Source organism: Camponotus vicinus, unplaced genomic scaffold (assembly GCF_025532165.1).
Source record: "Camponotus vicinus isolate PSW18456_S1 unplaced genomic scaffold, iyCamVici1.0 SCAF_14, whole genome shotgun sequence".
NCBI lineage: Eukaryota > Metazoa > Arthropoda > Insecta > Hymenoptera > Formicidae > Camponotus > Camponotus vicinus.
Genome location: NW_028141950.1, coordinates 9232415 through 9249046, shown reverse-complemented (window position 1 = coordinate 9249046; position 16632 = coordinate 9232415). Strand labels below are relative to the sequence as shown.

The 16632-nt window shown below is 27.4% G+C and overlaps 1 long non-coding RNA gene and 1 pseudogene across 2 annotated transcripts; one reads left to right on the top strand and one right to left on the bottom strand.

Annotated features, from left to right (window-relative positions):
• Window positions 1–535: 535 nt before the first annotated feature.
• LOC145965741 (proto-oncogene tyrosine-protein kinase ROS-like) lies at window positions 536–11037 on the bottom strand (annotated as a pseudogene). Its single transcript, XR_014436787.1, has 11 exons — window positions 10076–11037; window positions 7633–7774; window positions 6950–7043; window positions 6480–6806; window positions 5966–6265; window positions 4646–5739; window positions 4304–4498; window positions 3213–3290; window positions 2818–3029; window positions 2084–2557; window positions 536–1143 (listed from the first exon to the last, which is right to left on the bottom strand). The product of XR_014436787.1 is annotated as a proto-oncogene tyrosine-protein kinase ROS-like (transcript).
• On the top strand, window positions 5501–15371 carry LOC145965772 (uncharacterized). The gene is made up of 5 exons (XR_014436796.1): window positions 5501–5698; window positions 5946–6154; window positions 14087–14232; window positions 14418–14601; window positions 14747–15371. It is a non-coding gene; the product is annotated as an uncharacterized LOC145965772 (long non-coding RNA).
• The last annotated feature ends 1261 nt before the right edge of the window (window positions 15372–16632 follow it).

Here is a 16632-nt window from a genome sequence, read left to right as displayed (position 1 = left end):
TGTACATTTATATGTATATGTATATGTATACATAATCTCATATTTAATATTTTTTATAATGCAAAATATTATACATATCTATAAAACGTTGTCAGTATTTGGTGATCTTTCGAAATGATAGACCGTAATTGTGTGTAAATATTATACATTATTAGCTTTATTAAATATAGCTAGTGGAGATAGAGCAATAAGTATAGTTCGTTTTTACAACTGCATACTTTTGTAATCATCAATATAATTTAAATATAAAGTAAGTCATTAAATATAAAGATAAAATATATGTATATACTTATCCCGAATGATGTCGAAATTCATACATGATAACTATTATAAATTCAAAAATAATTATATTATTATATTTATAGATTCACAACTAATTAGGATATTATTCGCGTTTCCTCTTTCACTCATAAATTTTACAATCAGTTTGTAATTAACGGTTATATATAATGTCGAAAATTAATTATATTTCCATGTTGAAAAAAATATTGTTTATACATATATATATAAATGCAATTATTAGATTTCGCTTAGATTACTCAAAAATACAAATTAGATATATCATTATATTACATTGTTTACAATTATGAAAACGGATGTGATATTTTTTAATAATCAAAATTTTATGGAAGGTAAGATTAAAAAATTTCTTTTATCTTCATTGATATATCTAATATTAAGATTAAACCTGAAAATAACAGAATCAATTTAGAAATATTCTAGAAATATTTTTTCTACATTAAGATTTATTGAATCGTTTGGAAAATAAGATAAACATTAATTTAATTATATCGGCTAAATAGTATCGACTGGACTCAGTAAGGCATCTTCTATGTTCTCTCTTAATGCTATAATATTTTTCAGACAAAATTTGAAATTTGGTCTAGCATCCGCTGCACTCCAGCAACGTAGCATCAACTGGTACAATGGTGACGGACAGTTAAGAGTCATCGGCAACCTGCCTCCAGCAAGTACATAAGTTATCACTCTTTCATCAGTCTTGGCAACATAAGGTTGTTCACCCAACGATGTAATTTCCCACATTAATACCCCAAATGACCAAACATCGCTTTGAGAAGTAAATATTCCAATCATCAAAGATTCGGGTGCCATCCAGCGAATAGGAAGCAAACCTTTTCCTTTCTATAACATGATTTAAATAAAAATTTAATTTTCTGATTCAATTTGTTCATTTTTAGAATATGTGCAAAATAAAAAACATTCATTTATCTCTTGCTATATATAAATGAAAACTATTTATATTCTATTAGGTGTATAACTAAGTTCCCGCCGCTCATAATTAAATGTCTCCAGCTGCAAATGTAGTGAAGTTAGTTATTTGTCAATAAAATTGAGTGCGCAAAGATTCATTTTTTGTGAAAGAGATATTTTTTGAATCGATTTAAAATGAAACGTGATGAGTTGTTTTTTCGACATATACTTCTTCACTGCTTTGATTTAAATAAAATTGCAGCTGAAGCTCATCGATTGATTTCTGAAACAGTCACGGCTGACCGCTACCAACAACAATTGTACTGATTGAATGATGAATTGATGCGAAAAAGGCCAGTAATTGACGTAAAGTGATTCTTTTGCATGACAACGCGCGACTTCATGTTGCAAGAATCGTAAAAGAAACACTATTGGAGCTCGAATGCAAAGTTCTCCCGCACCCGCCTATTCTCCAGACTTGGCCTCATCGGATTATCACCTTTTCCTATCAATGCAATACGTGCTCGCCGATACACATTTCTCTAATTACGAAGAAGTTCAAAAATGCACCATCAAACGATCAATGGATTGCTTAAAAAAACAAGTCGTTCTATCGTCGCGGAATCCAACTTTTGCAAAAAAGATGGGAAAAGTCATAGAAAACAAAGGATTACATTTTGATTAATATATTAGTTCATTTTCTTATTAAAATAAATGTATTTTTCAAGTAAAAAGACGGCGGGAACTTAGTTATACACCTAATATATTACTTAAAGAAACAATGCAGGATACTATTATGATAAAAAAATGGAAAGTATTTTCGAAAGAATTCATTTTTAAGTCATTAAATTTTTTTCATAATTATATTTACCACGCGATAATAATAAGTTTTGTAAATATCTCTAGATAGTCCAAAATCTCCAATTTTGATGACACGATTCTCGCGATTTCTCGAAGATACTAAACAATTGCGACACGCTAGATCTCTATGTACGAAACGCTTCTCTTCCAAGTAGCAACAACCTCGCGCAACATCTTCGCACATGGCGAGCAAATCCTGCAAACGCAAAGCAGGCGAATCTGACGCTTGCAAATTTCGACAATCTCTCAAATATTTTAACAGATCACCAGTTTCCATCAATTCCATCACTAGTAAAGGAGAATCCCCATCTAAACAAACGGCCAACAATCTTAATATATGTTTGTGTCGAAAATGACTCATAAGCTTGGCTTCCTTTAACAAATTCTTTTTCTCATGGGGAGAAGCATCTTTCCGAAGCGTTTTTATTGCAACGGATATCTCTGTGCCCGATCTTTCTAAGTTCTTCACATATCCTTGAAACACCTGCGAAATATTTCACACAAATTTACATGCGTACTTCATTAGAAAATGTATATAGTTTAATGTCAAGTAATATTATATTTTACTTTATATTAAATAATTCAACAAAAATGTATAATAAGGTGTTTGTTGTCTCATCTAAATTTTATATTACTTATAATCTATTATAAAAATTTATGTAATTTATATCTTTAGAAAATACATATCTGTTTTGTTGATCCAGAAATAAATTTGAAACATTGCTTGAAAAAATTAATTTTTACCATTCCGAATGCGCCGCTACCAAGACGTTTTGTAAATTTAATTTGTTTACGTGCGATTATAGTTATCGCACATTCATCCGGATTACAATGTAACATAGGATTGTAAATCCTATTGAATTGTATGTTTCGGTAAGGTACTTCATGTAGAATCGCCAATTCTACATCGATCATTGTTGAAGACAAAAGTTGTTCATTATTACCTCTGCGATGCACTGTTATAAAATTTTGAGTTAATTATGTAATAATATGTATTATAAAATCTATTGCTTTTTAGTAAATTTATTCGTTTAGTCTTATGTAAGTAAATTACTATTTTCAGTAAGTCTCTAGATATTATATCAGATATATATGTATAATCTACAATTCAAGTCGATACCTAAATCAAATATACTTACAATAATAAAAGTAGCAGACGCAGATTATAGTAACTATAACGATAAAACTTAACATCAATGGTAGATAATATTTTGTATCTGTAATTTCAGGAATATTCTAAATAACACCTATATTACGCAAAAATATAATTTTAATATCTTCGTGTGTGTGTTTAAAAATTTATTTTTATTTATTATAACTTTAATACAAAATTTAATTTTTTTAAATTTTAAGCCTATTCATATCTAAAAAAATTAGCACATAATATCTATGCAGCACAGAATGTTACAACTACTTTGCAACAATGCTGCAATATTACAAATATATTTTCACTTCATGTACGAATACGATATTAATCTTCAAGAATAATATATCTTTTATTATATTAAGAATAGATACTACTATATTTATCATTATATTTTTCTATGCATTTTTATGTATTTTATGTATTTTTATGTATTTTTCACATGTAAATAAATATAATTATATAACGGATTTTTTAAATTTTTAAATAAATAAAAAATATAATTAGTAATGCATAATTAATTCTATAACTAATATATATATATATATATATGTGTGTGTGTGTGTGTGTGTGTGTGTGTGTGTGTGTGTGTGTGTGTGTGTATAAAGTATTACCCATTATAAGAGTAAGTAGAACATTTAAAATAAAAAGTGATTCGTAAATAAGAGTTTAAAGTAATTTTGTATAAAAATATAACATTTTATGTTATATGATTATGTTTAAATATAATTTTGCAATATATTATCTTAGATATGATTATCTTAGACATTGGAAGCTTCTATTTATATCAAAATTTTAATTTAATTAAATGTTTCCAAGATATTCATCTATCGAGAACAAAAATATTTTATACGTAATATTATTAAATGGTTGCAATAACATTGCATACTTTCCAATATATTATACTGTAATATTGCTACAATATTTCATTGCGAAAAGCGGACATCTTAACTTCATCACAATCTTATAACAATAACTCAGTAGAGTTTCACAATCGATTTGCAATATAGCAATGTTTCAATGAAATTATTCTGCAATATATCCATGCAATCTTATTGTACTGTATGAGTATCTTCGTTTGCTTACCAGGTGTTGAAAAAATAAATCTTTCATCAGCCGGCCATGTAAAATTTTCCTCATATTCGGGATATCTCAATATCAAGCGAAACTTGTATAAAGTTCCCGAATTTAAATTTCCGATATGGTATATTATTTCTTTGTTATAATTCATTTTATTATAATCCATTGTTAGCCACTTTTCTGCTGCAATATCTTTGTACTCTAGTGTAGGAGGGATCGTCAGATTAATGTTTGGGTTCCATGAAATGTCCATGCTATTTATGTTAACCCCGTTCAAAGTAATATTGTTTGGTTCTGAGTATTTGTAAACGATCTTGTTTAAACTCTCGTTGTAGAAAGGGGGCATACCAATTGGAAACACACGCACGTATATCGAGTAATTTTGTACTGGTAGCGACAAGTTAATCTTTGTGAAAAGTCTGCCGTCTGCCATACGTTTCGGCATATTGATATATTGTCTGTTCATTTGTCGGTTGCGTTTCACTAATGTACGTGAGTTCCAATGCACTTCGTAGGCCACGCATTTCAATTCCTTGGGTGGCATCCAATGAACTACTGCTATAGTAGGCGTCAAAACTAGAACACTTAAGTTTTCTGGTGCATTAGGCTTGCCCAAATTAGTTTTTATTCGTATCACATTCGAATCGAATGGATTTATTGATAATTGATCAAAGTAAAAATTGCTTAAAGTAAACTTCAACTTGTACTCTATAAATGGTGTTAAGTTCTGAATCTCGTAATATCGCTCTGCCGTCAGTACATTGAATTTCTCAGACTTGTTGGGATTGTTGTCTAAACAGCTTACGGAGATAGTATATACAGTAGTTGGTAAATTATATTTTTTGCATCCACTCTTTACAACCGGCTCCGGAAGATTCACAACGATGCTGTTTGCCGTTGCATTCACATTTTCAAAATTATAAACTTTTTCGTCAGGTGTCAGGCATTTCATTGGAGGATATGGTTGTAAAGATTTATCAAAAGCGTAAATTTTATTAATATTTTTATCTGAGCTCATTATTATCTTTTCAACATATTCGGCTGCATTTGAGACCCTCTTGAGACTTGCATATTTCTTTTTCAAAACGTAGATATATTGAGTATATGGACGCGCTTTAGATGCTGAAATGTAAATGTTTGTTTTGTCAATCGTCATAGAGCGGAAGTAAGTGTTATATCTTTTGTTTTCCTTGTGTAAAATCTCATTGCACATAGAAACGTTAATGTCTGTCATAAATATGTGACCAAGATTTAACCAGTAAATTAACGGCTCCTCATTATTCATGTCATCAATTATTGTATCATAAATATTCGTCCCATAATGAAACAGGCAAGAGGATAGTGAATATATCTGAACAATTTGCTCATTTTTTCCATCGAGATCATATTGCATCATATAATGTATATTATTCGTCGAATTGTATGATAGGGAATATAAAATTCTAAAAAATATATAATTATTTTACTTATTATAAAACATTATTTTAACAAAAACTGAAACTTGTATGTAGTAAAAATTCAAAATTCTTATAATTATATAATAACTTATTCTTTTTTTTACTTATGATCTTAATTATAAAATCACGTAAAATTATAGATAGAAAATTACAAATTTGCATAAATCTTTAATGGAAAATTATTTTTTCAGGTGAACGATAGTAAACGTACCCCATAGACGGTGATACATTTAAATTGGAAAAATGATTTTCTGATTTGTCAATCTCATCAAATTTAATTATGCCATTTTCCCACATTGTTAAGTCGAACTTTACAATATGTGAGTCTAACCAGTGAGAGATGAAATATAGATTTCTTGCTACCCAGTCAATGCGGAGATGATATACATATTTATCAAAGGTAGCCATCTTTGTGATATTATTTTCATTAATCTTCAATGTCATTAGGTCTTTATCGTCACTCCAATAAATTCAATTGTCTTGTATCGAATAAGTGACATATGATACATATCTGAAAAAAAGGAGCTATATTCTATTACTGATCTGAAAGAAAGGAACTATAATTGTATAGTAAAAAATTATGGTTGAGATTTCTAATTTTATAGTTATTACTACTATAATGTTGATAATAATAAACTTGTGCATAATAATAATAACTTTAACTTTATTTAGTGTTAAAAATAATTTATGATAATTATAACTATTTTTTTTATCACTATACGTACCCTATCATTAAGAAATTAGTAATGTTTAAATCCACGTCCAATATTTCCATACCTATATCCGTTGTGAGTAATAATTTAGGTATTGGATTTTCATGTGTAGTCGACACATTGATTAAATCCGTGTAAGGACCAGCAACAATTTTAGTATGCGCACGTACTCGAAAATAATATGTCGTGTTAGATGTTAGATTGTGCACCGTGTGTTCCAATTTTGTAATTGTGATATTTTCATCGTCGCAGGATTGAATCTCTCTTAAGTCCTCGATGAAAAAACATTGCACTGTATACCCTTGTATTATTTCATCGGTAAATTCAGATTGGTTCCATCTGTAAAAAAATAAAATTTTAGTCATTTTATATTTAACAAAATTATTACGGAATTAACATTTTGATATATTTATGTCGTTGAATTTAAGAAAAAGGGAGAAAAATGAAAGAAAGAATACAAACTGAGAATTTAGATTCCTTACCTCAACGTCACAAAAATGTCGTTTACTTTTTCTGTGAATTGACTGTCGAATTGTACAAATGCTCTGAGAGATGTTGGCTTGCTCAATCTACTTTCTAGAGATTTGAAGATCATACATATTAACATAATTATATATAAGATTAAGTGGATTATCTCAGTAAATCAGAAAAAAAACAATTTAATGTGAAAATAAAGGAAAGAGAAAAAATAAATGTGAACTACAAAATATGGAAATTAGCACAGTATTGACCTTTAAAAACATAATATAAGAATTTTTTGCGTCATTTAAGATTTAGAAAAGTAATCGTTAATTCATGGCAAAAACGAATAAATAACTTTTAATAAAGTGACAAGTACTTTTCGAAAAATTCCTATAGCTTAAGAAATTAGTATAATGTTTGAGAAAAGTATAATATTTGCGACTGCTTTAAAACACAGAAGCAAATTAATAAAATTGACTTTACCTTAAATTATGACAATTTTTATGTACAATGTTATGTTTATATTATGCTTTTCTATTTCTTTTTTGAACGGAATTAGAATTTATATTCTTCTCACTACTGGAAGATATTTTTAGAATTGATTTCCACTTTCTCTTGAATTTAAATTATATTTACACTTTTTCGTCATAGATTTTGTTATTAATGTTTTACAACTCGGTAAGTTGCATTTTTTGCAACTTACCGATAGATTCTGGAATGATAGAAATATTTGCAAGTGTAACTTCATCGACTTCTCGCGCATTTCTCGCAGTACTATCAGAATGACTCCGGTCAGATTTGAAATTCAGTATATGATGATCACTTTTCTCGGACATTGAAATATCCTATAAAGTATAACATACGAAAAGAATTAGGTGAATATCGTTGAAGCGGTTGTTTCTGGTGCTTTTAATGTTAAATTATATAAATGATAAAATTAAACAAAAATTGCCATTCATTTTTTGTTTGCTTAATAATACCGGTTTGATATATACCATTCCTAAATGATATATATTAAATGCGATGTAGTTTTATTCATATTGTAAAATCTATTTTTATTTATTTTTTTTAAGACATCTTGTATATCAAACATAACTCATGTCCAAAATAAAATCAATCAATAGGTTAACGAGAGTCAATGAAGATTCATAACAGCTTTTAGCAAGCAGTACAAGTGAAAATGTAGCTCTTTACAATTATTAAAACAATTTTGTGTAACGATTTGATTCTTTCTCATGATAGGTTAGTTATCTCTTCTCAATTTTACCGCAACTCAAATTTCTTTTCAATTTGCCGATATTACTAAAGTTTTATTAACGTTTGTACTTCAAGAATGAAAAGGTTAAAAATATTGTTTCTTTACAGTTATGAAATATTAGTCATAGAATTATATAAATTCTTTTATTTATAATCTTGCCAAGTTTCTTCTCGAAAGTGGTTATATTTTTAACACAAACAAATCCTGGAAATGATAGTATAAACCGGTAGTATAAATCGATAATGCCTCGATAAAAATATGTGGATATAATTGTATATAAATGGATATATGTACAATGGAAATTAATATAAATTCTAGTGATTATTATTGAATATATTGTCGATCGAAATATTAGCGTTAATAGATACAACTTGAAGAATGTTTGATGAATGGTTTTTTATTAGACGGATTTTCTATCTCGATATTTAGTAGCTCTGTTCCATTATATAATTATCCTTAACACAAAGAAATGATGTTAACTTTCTAAATTAATTTCATAAAATAAAATCTACATTAGTATAAAGCTTACTATATATCAATATATATTATTATATATATCTAGGAAAGTAAAGAAATTTTAAAAATTGAAAGAAAATAACATAAAAATCTGTTGAAGAGAGTGCCATCGGCTGGATATATTAATGTAGCAGAGAGTAGACAGAAAACTTCATTAATTTTAAAAATTGTTATTTTTAGAAATAATAATTAAATATATATATATATATATATATATATATATATATATATATATATATATACAGGGTGTCCCATGGGATTGTGTTGAAACTGTAGAGTTGGTACGCTCCTCCGTGACTTCAGATAGGGTCTTACAGTTAACGATCGACTATTTGAAGGTTCGCAATTTTATTTTGGCTGTGGTAGAAGCAAGTTCGAGCACGTCAAAATGAATAATTTAACTACGGAAGAAAAGGTTTACCTCATCGAGTGCTTCTTTTCTAGAGGAAAAATATATAGCAGTGCTTTTAAGGGGTTTCGTTCTAAGTACGGAACGCATAAAGTTACAAGCGAAACGACACTTAAGAGGTTAGAATTGATCATTTATTTAAATTTATGCGTTACATATTTACTTCATTTTTCGGCAATAAATCTCCATTAAAATCAATTTTTGTGTTGTTTTTGAAAGAAATATCGATAATTTCCTGCAATATGGAACAATTCAAGACCGTAGACATGATCTGCCAGGCCCGTCTGCATCTATTGCCGTAGAAAAAAATATTGACAAGGTTAAGAATTATTTCGAACAAAATCCAAATGCATCCATTCGGAAAGGTGCTCAAGCGCTTAAAATATCGAAAACAACGTTGCACAGGATTTTAAAACATTTCCTGAATATGCATCCGTATAAAATAACCTCGCATGAATTGCTAACCGAACGCGCTATGGCAAAACGAGTCGAATTTTGCAAAACAATAAATGGAATGTTTGAGGATGGAGAACTATGCAAACATTCTGTTCAATTCAATTTATACCCATTCAAAATTGCAGACTTTCCTTTTTTCAACGCAGCTTTAGCCATAACTACATGCATTCGCAAATGATAGCTGATTGGTTTCAACACAATCCCATGGGACACCCTGTATATAGAAAGAGAGAGAGAGAGAGACAAAATAATACAGTCAAATTTTAAAATACCGTTTTAATTAAATTTAATATACTATATAACATCCATTTGTAAACAAAATTTCAAAACTTTATCCATCTTTTTTTTACAACATCGTACATACTTTTTTCTTTCATATTGAATTGTTTTATTTTATCTTATCTTATTATAAGTAGAATATATAATTTATTATCATTCATTTTTAGTTACACTACTAACTGCAATAACATTCAATTGTTTCTTAATCAAGCGAAAAATATCTCTTACCTGCGTGAAATTTAAATTCGGATACATGGAAACACTTTCTTTTTGGAGGTTGTTTGAAGTGGTATAATCCTTCGACGTGATAGTTGCCTTTGTCAATACTAAACTTTTCAATAAAACACATAAAATTGTTCCAAACATAATTTGCATTTTTCGTAAACGTTTGCACTCAATCGGTTTCCGTTGAATCCTCAATTAGTTGTTTTTCTCACTCTACTAATTCTGATGTGTTATTCGAATTGATATTAATTCATATATATACATATATTTTCGATAAATTCTTTAAAACTCAGTTTTAACGAATCGCAAGTTATTATCTTCTAATATTATGTTTTTAGATTTCTCTTTATGGTCACGATCACAATATATATCTTAAGATTAAATTAGGGAATTCTTAGTAAGTAAATAATTTGTATTTTTTTTTAGGAGAAACAAATGACACATATTCATGCAAAATGATACATATTCATTGAATTGTATAAAGAACACTGGAATATAATTATTATCAGCTTTCCTTTTCCACTAATATTATAGTAGAAAAACGTCGATAAAAGATAACCACAATTAAATTACAAACGATCAAAGAAGTTATAGAATTATAGATCTTGTAACATTTTCAGCCATATTCAAGCACACGCAGCGTATAATCGAATTCACTTCAATATTTGCTATATCTTTCATTAAATATGTAATTATGACAATTCGTTCGTACGATTGTGTTACTACGTATGCTTTTCAAAATCCACTATTTGTACACAATTTTTTGTGATATTCATATGATGCAGTTTGAATCAAACGATAAGTAACGCGGTAGTGTGTTCTGGCTAGCGATCACAATAGTAACTGACTTCGAATGATCAATTTGATCATGTGTTGCCATGACGTCTTATTAGCTGCATTCCATTTGTAATTTATTTTTCTCCATGGAGATACTCGCGTTATTTCAAAGATAATTAAAATCTTTAAAAATTGTTTGACAAAAAAGTTATATATGTATAAAACAAAAATGGTTCTATGTATAAATAAAAATAATTATATATGTATATATATAATTGTTTAATGAATTTTATTATAAACTTTTTATATTAATTTATTTCTGAGTATCTTCCCTTTGGCATAAGAGGCACGTTTACTATATAAAAAGATATTCTGATTATAAGAAAAGTAATAATAGATTTAAAATAGTGATTTATACGTTTTCTGTGACATTCATATAATGCAGTTTGAATCAATAGCGTAGCGTTTTTAGTATAAATCTAATAGTTCTAGTATAAATAAATACAAATTTTCAATAGCACAAAAAATAAATAACTAAAATAAATAAAATAATTGTACGAGTTATTATTATTGTTATTGTTATTGTATATTTGCATTGAATAACCATATAATATAATAACGTATATAATATAACTTTACTTAATATTAACTTAACATAATATACTTAATATAATATATAACATAATATAATATAAAAAACTTATATAATATTAATTACTTTATTATTTTAATTATACTATTGTAATTTTATATACGACAATTTTTATATGCGCCAGTGTGCATTAGTGCATCCAGTCAAATTCTCTCTTTCTCCCGCTATAAATTAATTACTTTTTCTAAAAAAGTGATGAACACTTTAATTACGTGAAATATAATTGAAAATAATTTTGTAATGCTCCGGTCTCCTTTTGTGACTTATTCAGTCCATTCATATATTTAATGATATACAACATTTTTATTTTCAAAAATATTTTTATATTATTAAAGAAACATTCTGCTAAGAATAATTAAGAAGAATACTGTGTGTTAAGAATAACTAAGAATAATTAAACAAGTATTTGTATAATGGTCTTGTATAATCTCTTTTTAAATTCATGTATAATAATAGACATATTTTCAAATATTTTATAAATTTATAAAAATTTATTCCCTCCACAGCAATGATATATGTATGTACAAAGATTTATATGTACAGTTTGAAATAGGAAAAAGCTCCAAAACATAATATAAAAAAAGCTTAAAAAGAAAATTACAATTGTGTGTTAACATTTATGAATTTACAAAATAGTTAATATTACATTAAAAAATGTGCAGCTCTTATATAATATATAAAATACAAAAGTACACATGTTGAATATATCTAATAAATATCGTAAGAAAACAAACATTCAAGTATTAATACATGCATATCCATTTACGATTTTTTCTTCATTAACTAACAATAAGTTATTTATATCAGTTAGATAATACATATAACAATAATATTTAGTGGATTCAATATATCATCTCGTCTATGTCACTTCTTAGAACTATAATATTTTCGAGACAAAATTTGAAGTTTGATTTAATTTCCACTGCATTGCAACAAGACAGCATTAATATCAAATGGACAGTTAACCTTTAATTACGCATTGTCAATAGATGACGAAACACAACGTTTTATGACACGTGGCTGTCGTCAATAAATAACTTAAGATATGCTATGATGCCTGAGGTAGCACACATTTGTTTTATATACGTTTTTTAAACGTATCCAATATTTTTTAATCGTAAAACATTAATAAGAAACGTTTCTATAAAAACGTTTTTAAAACCATATTTTTCACGTTTCTAATATAGACAAAATTAAAACTAATTTTTATTAATTTCAAATTATGTGTACATATATACATACATATACATATACATACATACATATAAATATATATATATATATATATATATATATAATTATTACGAAAATATTATATATTAATTTCTATTTACAAATATATAAATAAGATCACTAAGAATCAGTATTTCATTGATCTCTAGTAGAAACGCTTCTTTTTTGTTACTTTATCTTATATCTCACTAATTATAGTCAGTGGAAGTAAAATTTCACTGTAAAATCAGTAATCGCTAGTTCATTCGTTTATACCGCTACGGTGCGCTATCTTTTTCGTACTTAAGTTTTAGTCATAAGAATTATAAAGCTTGCAAAAGGCGACAGATAAAATTAAAAGTATCACTTTGATTTAATTTCTGATACAATCTCAATAGAGGAACTTCAGATATTTTAAATCGATTTTATAAGTCGGACAAGTAGATGTCCGGCGAATAAACGAAAATGATCTGTTCATTGTATGTTAAAGATAAAATAAACTATCGTCTATTTAACATTCTTGTTCTAATACGCATGTAAATATAAATAAAATTTTTAATTTTATGCGAAGTAGATAAATTAATATTACTGATTAAAACAGTCAATATTACTAATTCTTTCAGTGAAATATTATTGATTTACAGTGCTATAATAACTTATAACTGCTGTAGCAGTGACTTTGTTTACTGTTTTCAGTGATAATATACTGATTCATTTTCAGAGAGTGTGTATGAATGCATTATTTTATTAATTCCATAAAAAAGCAAAAGGCTTTTCGTTATGTTAATTATTTGATTTTGCTATTCGATTCGTTTTATTACGCGTTTTCAGCCTCCGCCTCCGAGCGATAATAAAGAAATAAAATAAAATCATCAGAAAATTATTTAATGTGTGCCGCTAATGATTGAAACTCTTTGTAAAATGGAAGACTATTGTTCAGACTATTAATTCATATTTTTATGTAAATATCTTAATATTTTACAAAATGTTTTACACACAATGATATAATTATTTAGATACTTAATTATTAATTTTTGAACGTTTTGTATATTTTATTACAGTTTTCATACAGTCCGAGTTGCATTCTTTCATTTTATAAGTTTCAATCATTAACAGAATTTTAATTAGCATTGTTAATTAACAGGAAAACTGTAATATAATAGATGATGCCTTCAACTTGCTTCCAACCAAGTGATCGTTAAATCATGAAAAAATTAATTAATATTGTACAAAAACTGTAATAGAATATACAAAACGTTCGAAAATCAATAAACTATCTAAATAATTATGTATACCTGTATATATATATATATATATATATATATATATATATATATATATATATATAATGGATATCTTTTTATTATTTTCAGTAATACAAAGACTGGGATATAATGCAGAGTACTTTTATATAAGAAAGGTATCGCGCGTGCTAAATTATCCGTTAAATGTTTTCGCAGGAAGATATCACAAATATTATTCACCGTATAAATTTGATGACAATTGTTGGCAATTCCAAGTAATATTTTATATTACATTTTATATCAATAAGTAACTTAATTATAAGTCAAAAATAATTATATCTTAATAATATATTAAGTTAATAAACTAATACATTTTATAATCAATGAATGAAAGTAAAACAAACGTTATTTTTATTTTCTTGTCTGCGATTGAAATTTAGTTTATCTGTTTTTTTTTTAGAACACACAGCATGATGATGATATATTTCAATCGTAAACTAGAATGTAATAAATTTATAAATTATAAATGGAAATTTAATATGATATCCCGCTTTCTGTTGCATTTATCTGATAAAGATATCGAATGGACATTGCAAAATCATCTAGATTAAAGGTTGCTACAACAAATTACAAAGATACTAGAGGTAAGTTATTACACATCATGTAATGTATTTTAATATTCATTTATCAATAAACCAAGAAATTATATTAATTATAATTATTTACAATTTAAATCATTATTTTACAAATCGACAAGATATTATTTGAATGTTGCTTTTACATTTTTAGATCTGATGATGCAATAGAAAAACAATAAAAAAAAAGGAAAGAAGAAATTATATATTCTGGGAACCATCGTAACGTGTCGGCCACGAGATTTGGATTTGTTTCACAATTCACGAAATTATGATGGGGTGATAATTGCTTGGCATAATAAATGTGATTAGATGTTTTTGGGAGCAAGTGGTATGTTACCATATTTATGTGAATATCAACTATTTTTTATATAAGAACCTTCAGATAATGTCCGCAATCAACCGCACTACATAATTCTCACCGAAAATAATACATTATGTTATGCGCAACAAGGTATGCGTAACAATATGCGACTCTAGAGCGATGTTGGTATCTTAAGATACAATATTCCAATATAATACAATATTTTTATAAATATTATCTTTCAAAACATCTCTACAAACAAAAAAATTTTTTATAATTATATACAAACGAAAAATCTAAAAAGAAAGTTGAAAATTTAAAATTATTATCTCTATCGCATCGATCTTAGGTATAAGAGAGATTTCTAACTTTTCAATTTTTCCTTCTAATTTTTAATTCTTTAATTTTTAATTTTTTGAAACAGTTATCAAGCCATTTAAACAAAATTACGTTGGAATAAATATAAGGTTATAAATCTCACACAAAATATATAATTAAATGTTCTATAAATATTTTAATAAGAAGCAGATTTTCTCTTTTCTAGTATATAATATGATTTCAGCAAATATAATATTAACAAATATATATACAGCTAAGAAAATTCAATTATGTTTTTTTATAATCTCATTCAAATTAAAAATATAAACTTTAAAAATAAAAATATAAACTTTAAAACAAGTTTTTATCCAAATTTTATATGATGTATAGATGTTAAATATAGATTTAAAATTTATCATATTATTTCTTCAACTTATATATATATATAATCTTGTATCATTAATCTTATATATTATAAAAATTAATAAATATAAGACTCGAAATATAAAATTAACAAAACAGTTATAATGGCAGTTATGATGGCTGTTATAATGGCTTATATATTATATTCTTACCTTATACTATTTTTTTATCTTTTAATATGACTTTCTAATAAAATTTAAATTCATAAATTCATATAATTACAATATATTTATTAAAATTTCTTGAGAGAGAGAGAGAGAGAGAACTTATTTTATAATATTATATATTGTATTCATAATGCGCAGGCGCCAAGCTCACACGTACGCTTACACTCGCATATCTGCTCAGCTGTAGTTGCGTGCTGCTGGCGTATGCACTCTGGCAACAGCCTGCGAGAGCTCAGACGGTTTTAGTAAAAAACTTGTGTTCGCGCAGTAAATTAACAGTGAAAATGAAGTGTACTCTGCAGGAATATACGGATATGATTGTGGCATACGGGCTAGCAGGAGAAAATACTTATCGCGCGGCCGTAATTTACGTGGAATGATTTTCCGGGCGTGCACGAAAACCAAGTGGACGTACAGTTTTACGTGTTGTGCAATAATTATGTGAAACTGGGTATCGTGCATAATATCGGGTTAACCGGTCCAGCAGTGTGTGTTCGTGTACGAGATGAAGAAAGGATTCTCGAAGCATTTTATGAAAATCCTGGAACTAGCGTGCGTCCTGTGGCACATGAATTTGGTTTTTCGCGATACGCGGTACATCACGCTTTACGTGTAACGCATTACGCCCGTATCCCCTGGCGAAAATGAGAAAATGTTTTTCATGAACGTTTGTTTGGCGTTTACATGAACGTTTGTGGAAGTTCATCGAGAGTTTAAAAACGATTAGTAAAGAGTTTGTAGAACAATAATTGCAACACTGCAGCGTTTGAAAGACGTTTGTAGCGTTTTTGAGAGTTTGCATAGCGTTTACATGGCGTATGCAAAGAG